The sequence below is a fragment of the Prionailurus viverrinus genome, chromosome C1 (assembly GCF_022837055.1).
Source record: "Prionailurus viverrinus isolate Anna chromosome C1, UM_Priviv_1.0, whole genome shotgun sequence".
Lineage (NCBI taxonomy): Eukaryota > Metazoa > Chordata > Mammalia > Carnivora > Felidae > Prionailurus > Prionailurus viverrinus.
The window spans coordinates 115,768,297-115,780,353 of NC_062568.1; the positions used below are offsets into that span (position 1 = coordinate 115,768,297).

Consider the following 12,057-nt stretch of genomic DNA (forward strand, 5'->3'; position numbering starts at 1 on the left):
TCCCTGCTGGACCTGCACGGTCCTCCCTGAGCCTGGGGTTCTGGCATTCGTCTATCTGCCTTCCAAACACCTACCCCTTGTTTGCACGTCTTAAATACCCACAGCGTTAGGGCTGGGTTCGGCCTCACCAGTAACCTGGAGTCATACCTCAGCCGGGCCCAATCCCTGAGTCAGATGGAGAGCGGGCACTTCTGCCACCAACAAAACAGGATGATAACAGAGTGCTCTTGGGCGACACAGTCCGTATGCAGAAGAGGTTAAACACATGGGAGTGTTTAACACATGGTTAAACCTTGTTTAACCACAACCTAAGGTTTGACATCCTTAGGTTCACTGGCTCCGCCACCTTTCCGGCTGTTGTTACATCTCTGAATGTCAGTTTCCTCAACAGTCAAAGGACTGATGCGACTTACCTCAGAGAAGTGTAGGTTGGAATAATTAACATGACACATATAAAAAGTACTTGCCACCATGCCTAGTACAAAACCGTGACATCCTGTAATTATGAGCAGGTGGGGTAGGCCGAGGTATGTGATGGGTAGCATCCTCTCACACCAGAATCGTGACCTAGGGAGCGCGGAAGAGAGGCCCGCAGAGCAGCACAGGACAATCTCCCACGTTATGAGTCGCACGGGACAGCTGGGTCTTTGTGGAGAAGGCCTGCAGCGAAAGAAAAGGTGTTGGCTCTCTACCTGTTCCCTGGAGAACTCAGGGAGACTCAAATCTTCAGGGAGCTCACAGGTGTCTCTAAAGTGGAGCCCTAACCCCATGGCCCAGACCCTGACCCTGTCTTCCTGCTGGGAACACCACAGGCTTCTCTCCAGCCCCCAGCCAGCCCCTCAGGTTCTCGTCTGCTGGACCAAAACCACCAGGTGACATTCTCTGTTTCTTAAGGGCTGGTTGACAAAACAATGTGTATAGGGTGATCGTTCCAACTGGGCTACAGTTAGAATACAAACATTCATCGATGATTGGAAAGCTACGTGCCAAGGTAGGGGCGCCTGGGTGGCTCAGTCGGTTGGGCGTCCGACTTCAGCTCAGGTCACGATCTCGCAGTCTGTGAGTTTGAGCCCCACGTTGGGCTCTGGGCTGATGGCTCAGAGCCTGGAGTCTGCTTCCGATTCTGTCTCTCTCTCTCTCTCTCTCTATCTCTCTCTGCCCCTCCCCCGTTCATGCTCTGTCTCTCTCTGTCTCAAAAAGAAATAAACTTTAAAAAAAAAATAAAAAAATAAAACTATGTGCCAAGGTTAACAGCAATTACCTCTTGTCTTCAGGCAGTGGGATTAAAGGTGATTTTTATTTTCCACTCTGTGCTTTTCTGTGCATTCCAAATGAACAATGTGTGGGTTTTACAGCCATAAAATGTAATTCGTGTATTTTTCAAAAATAATAAAATTCATCACTGGCTTTTCTGGGTTTTTTTTAAGTTTTTAATTAAATTTCAGTTAGTTAACCCACGGTGTAATATCAGTTGCAGGTGTATGAAACAGTGATTCGGTGCTTCCCTACATCACCCTGTGCTCATCACAGCAAGAGCACTCCTAATCCCCCTCACCTATTACACCCCTCCCCACCCACCGGCTTGTTCTCTGTAATTAAGAGTCTATTTCTTAGTTTGTCTCTCTCGCTCTCTTTTTCCCTATGACCATTCGTTTTGCTTCCTAAATTCCACATATGAGTGAAATCATATGGTATTTGTCTTTGACTGACTTATTTTGCTTAGCATTATCCTCTTTGGATCCATCCGTATCGTTGCAAATGGCAGGATTTCGTTCTTTTTACAGCACAGTAATATTCCATCGTATATATACACACCACATCTTCTTTATCCATTCATGTCAGTGGACACTTGGGCTGTTTCCATAATTTGGCTATGGTCAACAATGCTAGTATAAGCATCAGGGTGCACATATCCCTTTGCATTAGTATTCTTTGGGTAAATGCCTAGTAGTGCAATTGCGGGATCATAGGGTAGTTCTATTTTTAACTTTTTGAGGAACCTGCATACTGTTTTCCAGAGTGGCTGCACCAGTTTGCACTCCCACCAACAGTGTAAGAGGGTTCCCCTTCCTCTGCATCCTCACCAACACCTGTTGTTTCTAGTGTTGTTGACGTTAGCCACTCTGACAGGTGTGAGGTGGTATCTGATTGTGGTTTTGATTTGTATTTCCCTGGTGATGAGTGGCATTGAACATCTTTTCATGTGTCTGTTGGCTATCTGGATGTCTTCTGCAGAAAAATGTCTATTCGTGCCTTCTACCCACTTTTTTAATTGGAGTATTCATTTTTGGGGTGTCGAGATTTATAAGTTCTTTATCTGTTTTGGATCTAACCCTTTATCAGATATATCATTTGCAAATATCTTCTCCCATTCTGTAGGTTACCTTTTAGTTTTGTTGATTGTTTCCTTCACTGTGCAGAAGCCTTTTTATTTTGATAAATTCCTAACAGTTTATTTTTGCTTTTGTTTCCCTTGCCTGGGGAGACATATCTAGTAATTTCACTATGGCTGATGTCAAAGGGGTTACTACCTGTGTTCTCCTCTAGGATTTTAATGGTTTCCTGTCTCACATTTAGGTTTTTCATCCATTTTGAATGTATTTTTGTGTATGGTGTAAGAAAGTGGCCCAATTTCATTTTTTTGCATGTTGCTGTCCAGTTTTCTCAACAGCATTTGCTAAAGATGCTGTCTTTTTTCCATTGGATGTTCTTTCCTGCTTTGTCGAAGATTAGTTGACCCTATGGTTGCGGGTCCATCTCTGAGTTTTCTATTCTGTTCTATTGACCTATGTGTCTATTTTTGTGCCGGGACCATACTGTTTTGATCACTACTGTTTTGTAATGCATCTTGAAGTCCAGAATTGTGATGCTCCCAGCTTTGTTTTCCTTCTTCAAGGTTGCTTTGGCTATTTGGGGTCTTTTGTGGTTCCATCAAAATTTTAGGATTGTTTGTTCTAGCTCTGTGAAAAATGCTGTTGGTATTTTGATAGGGATTGCATTAAATATGTAGATTGCTTTCTGTAGTATAGACATTTTAACAATATTTTGTTCTTCCAATCCATGAGCATGGGGTGTCTTTCCATTTCTTTGTGTCAATCAATTTCTTCCATCAGTGTTTCATAGTTTTCAGAGTATAGGTCTTTCACCTTTTTGGTCAGGTTTATTCCTAGGTACTTTATTATTTTTGGTGTAATTGCAAACAGGATCAATTCCTTAATTTCTCTTTCTGATATTTCATTACTGGTGTATAGAAATGTAACAGATTCCTGTGTATTGATGTTGTATCCTATGACTTTACTAGCTTTTCTACCTGTACATTACATCATGCACTCTCCTGCTTAAATCTTTTCAATAGTTTGTCATGACACAATAAAATTTAAACTCCTTTTCCATGGCCTACAAGGCTGGACAGGACCCGGACTCTCTTCCGAGCCCCAGCCCAACCTCCTGTGGATCCTGTCCTCATTTTCCGGTTCCAACCTCAGGGGCCTCCTCCCGGGTAAGAATCTCAGCTCTACCATTCACTGGCTGTGTGACCTTGGTCAGCTTCCTTAACCCTCTCTAGCCCTGGTTTCCAATTCTGAAAAGGAAAAAACAAAACAAAAAAACCATAATACCAGTAACTACCTCACAGCATTGTTGTGAGAACTAACTTTTTTTTTTTACATTTTTTAATGTTTATTTTTGAGAGAGAGAGACAGAGCATGAGTGGGAGGGGGCAGAGAGAGAGGGAGACACAGAATCCCAAGCGGGCTCCAGCCTCCGAGCTGTCAGCACAGAGCCCGATGTGGGGCTCGAACTCATAGACCACGAGATCCTGACCTCGGCCGAAGTCAAATACTCAACTGACTGAGCCACCTAGGTGCCCCAAGGACTAATTTTAAGAAGGCCTGGCACATAGTAAGCACCACGTGTTTTTATTATTATCATTTTCTCCATTGCAGCAGCTCACATGGTCTTCCCCTGCCCAGATGCTCTCCATTCCATTCTTCACCTGGCTGACTCCTTTCCCCTCTTGGTCTTGGTTTATGTGTCCCTCCCCCAGAGATACCTTTCTGCTCACCTGCTCCCAAACCTGCCCCTCCTATTATTCTCTCATAACATCTTACCCTTTTTCTTCAGCACATTGATCAGAATTTATAATTACATAATTATATGTTGGCTAATTTCATGTAATGCTTGCCTCTCACCAGACTATGAAGCTTCATGACGGTTGGCATCATGGTGAGTTTATCCATCTATGAATAGCCAGAGCTTATAAAAGCCAGGCACACAGCAGGTACTCAATAGACGTTGGCTGAAAGAATGAATACAATGAATAAATGAATACTTGCCTTCAGGCCTCTCTGATGGACCTCAAAGGTTTACTTTTTTATTTAGAAATGCGTTCGTACTTTGGTGCTCACTTTCAATCTGCATGCTGAAACATGGCTACGTGACATTCCTTAGTCACAAGGTGGATGTGTTCTCCCTAACCTTGTGAGGACAAGTGACAGAAGCCCAGCTGAAATGAGGCCAGGCCAAAAGGGAAAGTTATTGGGAGGATGCTGGAGTCACGTAACCAAAGGAAGGCTGCACACCACACCCAGGAGGGGCCAGCCTCAGGGGTGGCCGGCCAGGTCGCCATCCACTGTCTTCCCTGCTTTTCGCTGCCTGCTGCTTCATTCTCTCGCTGACTGCACGTCCCTCATGGGTGGCCTAGCGGCTGAGGGCCCAAAAGTTTCAAAACCTTTGGCTCCTACTACTAATTCCAGCTTGGAAACATTCTGAGGAATAACTACCAGGCCTGGCTTGGTCAGATGATCATCCCTGTGGTCAGAGCCAGGTTCTTATTCTCTGACAAGCATGGAGGGGTCAGGTGTTGACCTCTAGATCAGCCAGCCAACCCTGGGCCTGAGACAAGGCCACCCAGACTCACCTCCGTTTGTCCCCAGAGAAGGAAGAATGGCTCTGAGTCGAGCAGCGCTCCCATGGATCTACCACAGTGAGGTATTCATGTCTCCAGAGAGCCCTTGTATATCAGAACTGCTCCCAGGAAGTGGCTCTGGGCTGCTCCCACAATGCTGTTGACTCTCTGACTGACTAAAACTTAGACTATTCTTTTCCCCTTTTTTATTTTGTGTATTTATTTTTTTCTTTTTATGTATTCATTTTATATTATTTGTCATTTTTATTCTAATAAATTATATTAACATATAATAAACATCTGATTTGTGGGCCCACCCAGGGTTGCCATCTTGTACAACTCTGGAAATACCACTCACACTATGATTTGGAATGGTTCAAAATCTGGTTAGTAGATGACCCTGGCTACCACCCAACCCAACAGCTAGAGCATTAAGCCAAGTCCACACATGTTCCTTCCTATTCCACCTTTCTGCCTCTTCTTTCCTAAAGAGCTAACATAACCTTCTTGTGTAATACACTTGAATATGTTTGCCGTGGCAGATTGTATTTTCCAAAGATGACCTCAACAATATTTCCCACTCACAAGCTGTTCTTACAAAGTGAGTTCGATACTTCTCCCATCAAAGTGGGGGGTCCATGTCCTCTCCTTGAACCTGGGCAGATCTTTGGGACTGCCTCGATCAGGAGAGTATGACACAAGCTGTGTTGTGTGACTTCACACAATGCTGTGGGCTTCGTCTTGCTCTGCTCAGTGCAGTCCAAACAAGCCCATGCTGAGTGATGGCCTAGAGGGTTCTTCAAACCACACAGAGAAAGGGAGACACTCAGCCACCTCGCATCCCCACCATCTCAGCGCCAGCCACCGGACGGCAACCTCACCAGAGACCCTGAGACAGAACTGCCAAGCCGCACCCTTTCTGCATCCAGAAGAGACAGAAAATGATTGTGATTTTAAGGCACTATGTTCGGAAGCAATTTTTTATGCAGCAGTGGTTAACCAGAACAGAGCTGGGTACCTGGAAGTGGGGTGTTGGTCTCACAAAGCTAATTTTGCTCAGCAGTGGCTTTTTAACTGGGAAGTGGCTGGGGGTTGGAAGAACCTTGAAGATACTGTTCTCTGCGAAGCCTGATTGCCTCTAGAAGTCTGGCAGTGAGGGCTTAAAGGAAAACGCTACGGGCGCTGGAAGAAAGGGCACTGTTTCTCTGCTGTGGCACAAATTTTGGTAATACGTTCACCTGCAGTAGCATGGAAACTAGGACACATACCTAACGAGCTTGATGATCTGCAATTTCCAGGCAGAATATTGGTGGTGCCATCTGGCTGCTGCTCATTCCCGGCGATTAAATGTGAATGGAGAGAAAGGAAGTAAAGGATGAACTGCACATATAATGGAGCATTCGAAAATAAAACTTCCTCACTCCCAAACTCTCCACGGCCAACAATTCTCATAATAAGAAATGCATCAGGGGTGCCTGGGTGGCTCAGTCGGATAAGCAGCTAACTCTTACTTTCAGCTCAGGTCATGATCTCAGCGTTGATGGGTTTGAGCCCCACGTTGGGCTCTGTGCTAACAGCTCTGAGCCTGCTTGAGACTCTCTCTCTCCCTCTTTCTCTGTTCCTCCCCCACAAGCATTCATGCTTTCTCTCTCTCTCTCTCTCTCTCAAAATAAATGAACAGACATTAAAAAAGGAGGAGGAGGAGGAGGAGGAGGAGGAGGAGGAGAAGGAGAAAGAAATGCATCAAATCCAGGAGGAGGCTGTAAGGTCCTTTGTCAAAACTTCAGGAAGGAGCAAGATGGTGCCATGAGACCAGTGTCTCTCCACCAGGGGCTTTTTTGTCCCCCAAGGCACATATGACAATGCTTAGAAACATTTTTGGTTGTCACAACTGGGGGATGCCACTCGCCTTGACGGGGTCGCAGCCGAGGATATCACTGCACCCCCCTCCAATGCACAGGACCAGCCACCATAACAAAGGATTCTTTGGCCCAAAACATCAATGCTGCTGAGTTTGAGAAACCCACCATAGACAGAAGAAAGAGCTTCTAAGGTTAATTTTTTTGAAGTATCGTTGACACACATTGTCACATTAGCTTCAGGTGCCCAGTGTAGTGATCGGACAATCTATACCTGATTGGACAATCTATGCATTTATACCCACAAGTGCAGCAATAAGGATACTTTTTTTCATCCCACCAAACTTTCAGACCCTCCCACTGTACTAGGCACTGGAGATACAACAGAGAGTATAAGCGAGAGACTTACACTGCCCTCAGGAGACTAACACTCAAGTTGGGTAAGAAAAAAAGACAAAAAACAAAAACCAAAAAAAACGCTCTAAAGACTATAATAGGAGAAGAAATCCAATATTGGTGAGAGTGACAACGGTCATATGCTTGGCCTCACACTGCCCTCACTGTCACCCATGAGTTTGGGTGTATTGTATCTTCATTTTCATTCATCTCAAAGCAGTTTTGTGATTTCTTCTTTGACCCACTGGTTACTTAATAGTATGTTACTCTATTTCCATTTATTTATAAATTTCCCAAGTTGGCCTCTGTGATTGACTTCTGATTTAATTCCATTATGGTCAGACAACAGATTTTATATTATTTCAATTGTATTAAGTTCATTGAATTTTGATTATTTCCAAGAGCCAAATTATGGAAGCAGCCCAAGTGTCCACTGACAGATGAATGGACAGAGAAGATACATATACGTATACAATGGAATATTATTTAGCCATAAAAAGAATGAATTTGCAATGTCATTTGCAATGACATGGATGGATCTAAAGAGTATTATGCTAAACAAAGTAAGTCAGTCAGAGAAACACAAATACCATACGATTTCACTCACATATGGAATTTAAGAAACAAACAAAAATAAACAAAGAAAAAAAAGAGAGAGAGAATCAAACCAAGAAACAGACTCTTAACTATACAGAAAAAACTGGTGGTTACTGGGGGTGAGGTGGGAGATGGGCTAAATTGGTGATAGGGATTAAGGAGTGCACTTGTTGTGATGAGCATTGGTTGTATGGGAGTGTTGAATCACTATATTGTACACCTGTTAATATAATACTGTATGCTAATTATACTGGAAATAAAATAAAATAAAATAAAATAAAATAAAATAAAATAAAATAAAAATTTATTGACTTTATGATTTTTTGGTCTTATTTTTATTTTTTTTAATTTTTTTTTTAAACATTTATTTATTTTTGAGACAGAGAGAGACAGAGCATGAACAGGGGAGGGGCAGAGAGAGAGGGAGACACAGAATCTGAAACAGGCTCCAGGCTCTGAGCTGTCAGCACAGAGCCCGACGCGGGGCTCGAACTCACGGACCGCGAGATCGTGACCTGAGCTGAAGTCGGCCGCTTAACCGACTGAGCCACCCAGGCGCCTCAGGTCTTATTTTTAAATTAAAACCATATTACTTTCTGGTTTTATGATCTATCCTGGAGAATATACTGTGTGAACTTGAGAAGAATGTGAATTCTGCTATTATTAGGTGTAGTGTTCTACAGATGTCTGTGAGATCATGTGGATCTATAGACTCTCCAAGTCCCTTCAAATCTTTCTCAAATGTCACTTTCTCAATGAGATGTACCCTGACCTACTCCATTTAAATTGAAACTTACCCCACCAACCTTGCCAACCTGCTCCATCGCCCTTACCTTCCTCTATATCTCCCTTGATACTAGACAACTAGCTAATTATTACTTTTATCGTTCATTGTCCCTCTCCCCCCAGAAGAATGTAAGCCACGGCAAAAACTGCCATTTTTATCTTTGTGTTCACTGTTATAGCCTAAACACCTAAAAAAAGGACCTCGTGCAAATTAGGGTTGAAGGAGTTTTATTGAATAAATGAGTACCTGGATCTTTTCCAATTCCCTGTATTAACAGACTTCGTAATTGTTGCCAATTAAACAGATAAGTGTTAACCCACCATTGCCTTAATTTATTTTTCCTTGATAACTAAAAATGTTGACTACCTCTTCATGTGTGCATTAGCCATAGGTATTTCCTTTTCTGTGAAACCCCTATTCATGTGACTTCTCTATTTTTCTCTTGAGTTGTTTGTTCTGTTTGTATTGAATTGTAGGAATTCTATATAATCTTGATACCACTCTCTTGCAAGTATATGCACCCCAAGTATCTTCTCCCAGTATGCAACTTCTCGTTAAGATGTCTAATAAATGGAAATTCTTTATTTTAATCTAATCAATGGTGTCGTAAATTCTTTTTACGTCTTATTTAAAAATAAACTATTCTTCTCACACCAGAGCATCAGGGCTGAGGGCCAGTCATTTCTAAAATTTTCTTTTTAATTAAAAGCTTACTTTATTGACCACAGAGGGGTCCCATGCGTGAAACTCAAGATGTTACAAAGGACTCCGGTCGGGCCCCTCCAAAGAGACAAGCCCACGCACTCCCAAACCCAGGCCCCCCCTCTCTCATTTAGCATCATCTTCCCCCCTCTAGCAATGAAGCTAGAGACAACGCCATTAATCACTCTCTACGAGCTGCCAGGTGGGCAAGAGGTGGGGGAAAGTGGGAAAGAGCCCAAGGGATGGGGCTGCAGTTGAAAAATACCAACCAGCACAGTAGCCCTCCCCCTGCCAGAGGAACTGGGCAAGTCCCAACACAGGATTCGGGGGGGGGGGGCACTTAGGGATTTGAAACATAGCAAAAAAAAAAAAGATGATAATAAAGGAGGGTGGGGGGTAACGCACTAAGGAAAGCTCAGGAGAAAGCGGGAGAGGCTATGCTTCTACAGAAAGAGGTACCCTTTCAGATGGGTCCCATTGAGGCAGAGGACAGTTGGGGTGGCCTCCATGCCTGTAAGAGAACCAGCATCGGGGTGATCTGCACATTGGCACAGGTTCCTGAAAATGAGTGGACATCACAGGCAGAGGGGAAAGAGGGAATGGGGTTGTCTGAGTCCAAAGGCTATCTATCAGTCCTGCTCAGACCTGGACGTTGTCACTCACCCACCACAGGTTTCCAGAGGCTTCCTCAACTTCCCACCTAAGGATAACAGTCATTTTTCCTGCAGGGAGGAGAAAAGGAGAAATTTCAAAACGTAAGCACCAGAAAATGCCCCTGTCCATCTTCCTAAGATTAGCCGAGCGATCAGTGTATAACCTGCAGGGATTCTCAGAGTCCTGAGTTGCCCACGACCGATGAGTCACTAAATCTTATTTGAAGTGTTCAGACTTTGCCTCCAGTGAATATTTGGCTTTGACACCTCTGTCATCTCTGCTGAGAAGAGAAGCAATCACCAGTCAGCGCTGCCAGAGCCTGGGCCTCGGGTAAACCTCCCCCGCTCAGGTCAGCCTCCTCGGACTCCCCGTCCCCAGCAACCCAGTGAGACAGCCTCGTGCTGTGCACCGGACCGAGAGCCACCAGAGCCAGATCCTGGTCGAGCTACTTCCTCTCGTCCATATAAAGAGATTTTGAAATGAAGCACAAGCCAAGAAATTGAAAGGTCACCAGGCAAAGAACAAAGACCGGGCCTGATATTTATCCTACACCAGCTGCCACAGACGAGTGTAAAGGGAAGCTGTGAGCCCTGCCAAAATGACATGAGGCACCTAGAGGATGCTCGCTTAGCTCAGAGCTGTATCTCCCAGCCGGCGGGCATCACCAGACCTGTGATGGGGGGGCCTCTCCCCTCCAGGCTTCCCTGCTGCTCACCAGCCCACGACCGTTTCAGGAAAAGTGGTCCCTCCAGCAGGCAGAACGCGTGTGGGCTTAGCTCCGATGGGTAACTCTGCAGGAAAGGGAGCCCCACACCGAAATTGCTCACAATGAGCCAAGCCCTCAGACCCTAGCTGGAGATCCTGTACACATAGCAGGGCTAACCTGGAGCCTCTCAAGGGTGGGAGTGGGAGACGGGGGCACAAGTCCTTTCTCCAGGGAATCCCCCCGTCTAAGGAAGACATCATGGGTGACAAGTCTCTTAATCTAAAGGTTGAGATGAAGCCCCTGCTGTCAGGAGCGGAGCCTCCCCCAGAAAGTTCCCAAGCCCCTAGAGGACCCCGATGGAGCAGACAAGAACAGAGTTGCGAGACTTGGCCAATAAAAATACAAGGCATCCAGTTAAACTTCAATTTCAGATAAACAGGGGATCTTTTTTTAGTATAAGTATGTCCATGCAATATATAGGCCACACTTAAACTAAAAAAAAAAAAAAAAAGATTCCTTGCCTATTCAAAATTTAAATTTAACCGGACACTGCGTATTTTATCTGGCAACTCTAGAACAGAAGCAAGTCACAAGGCCCATACCTAAGTCTACGTATGTGGCGACAAGCCAGCAGGTAGAAACTAACCAGCCACAGGGTTGTAATGCTGTGAGGACAGAAAAGAAAGGGTGGCTCAGAGTTAGTAGGGTGCTGCTGGGTCTGTGGGCTGCCCGGGAAGGCGTCAGACTCCGACCCGTCACCACGGGCGGCTGCCGGCTGCGTCCCTGCGCGGTCGGCTGCTCGGGACCCAGAGAAAGAAGGCCAGGCAGGGGCCTTGCACGCAGCTGTGTCCGCTCAAGCCAGAGACGAGGCCAAGCACACTGGGAGAGAGATCGTGGGCGGGCCCCGGGGGAAAGAGCGCCAAGATCTGGGGGAATGCAGCTGAGTGCCCAAGGGACAGTGTGTGCTTTCAAAATGAAGAATGATGGGAAGTCTTCTACATCGCCAGGAAAGAAGCCTCCAGGAGATGGCTGCTGCGAGGGGTGCTGGTATCACAGGAACCTGACAATGGGGGAAGCTGGAGAACAGGAAACGGGCACCATCCAGAGCTGACGCCACAGAGCCCGAAGGTCTGAGCTCCCTGAGATGCTAGGCGACCAAGGCCCTGGGATCCCGGCCCCAGGAAGCCCCCAGGCAGGTGTCTGCACCCACACCCACAGCTCCCCAGCACCCACCGCGTGGGGCCCACACAGTGAGGCAGAAAAGCAGTTCACCCAGGCAAGAGCTAGTTTGAAATATCTAACCTCTGTTCTCCATTAATCAGTTAACTCGGCATGCCTCCATCTAAGGAGGCCAGGGGTCCCGTCTTGTCAGAGAGGACCCAGGTGCAACCTTCAGAAAGGCAGAGGTAGTTAGAGCAACCTCAGCTCCCAGGGCTGAGGCCTGAGAATC

The 12,057-nt window shown here is 45.5% G+C and overlaps 1 long non-coding RNA gene across 1 annotated transcript; it reads right to left on the reverse strand.

Moving 5' to 3' along the window:
* Positions 1 to 509: 509 nt before the first annotated feature.
* On the reverse strand, positions 510 to 6,216 carry LOC125173411 (uncharacterized). Its single transcript, XR_007155016.1, has 3 exons — positions 6,175 to 6,216; positions 4,191 to 4,297; positions 510 to 660 (listed from the first exon to the last, which is right to left on the reverse strand). It is a non-coding gene; the product is annotated as an uncharacterized LOC125173411 (long non-coding RNA).
* Between the last annotated feature and the right edge of the window lie 5,841 nt (positions 6,217 to 12,057).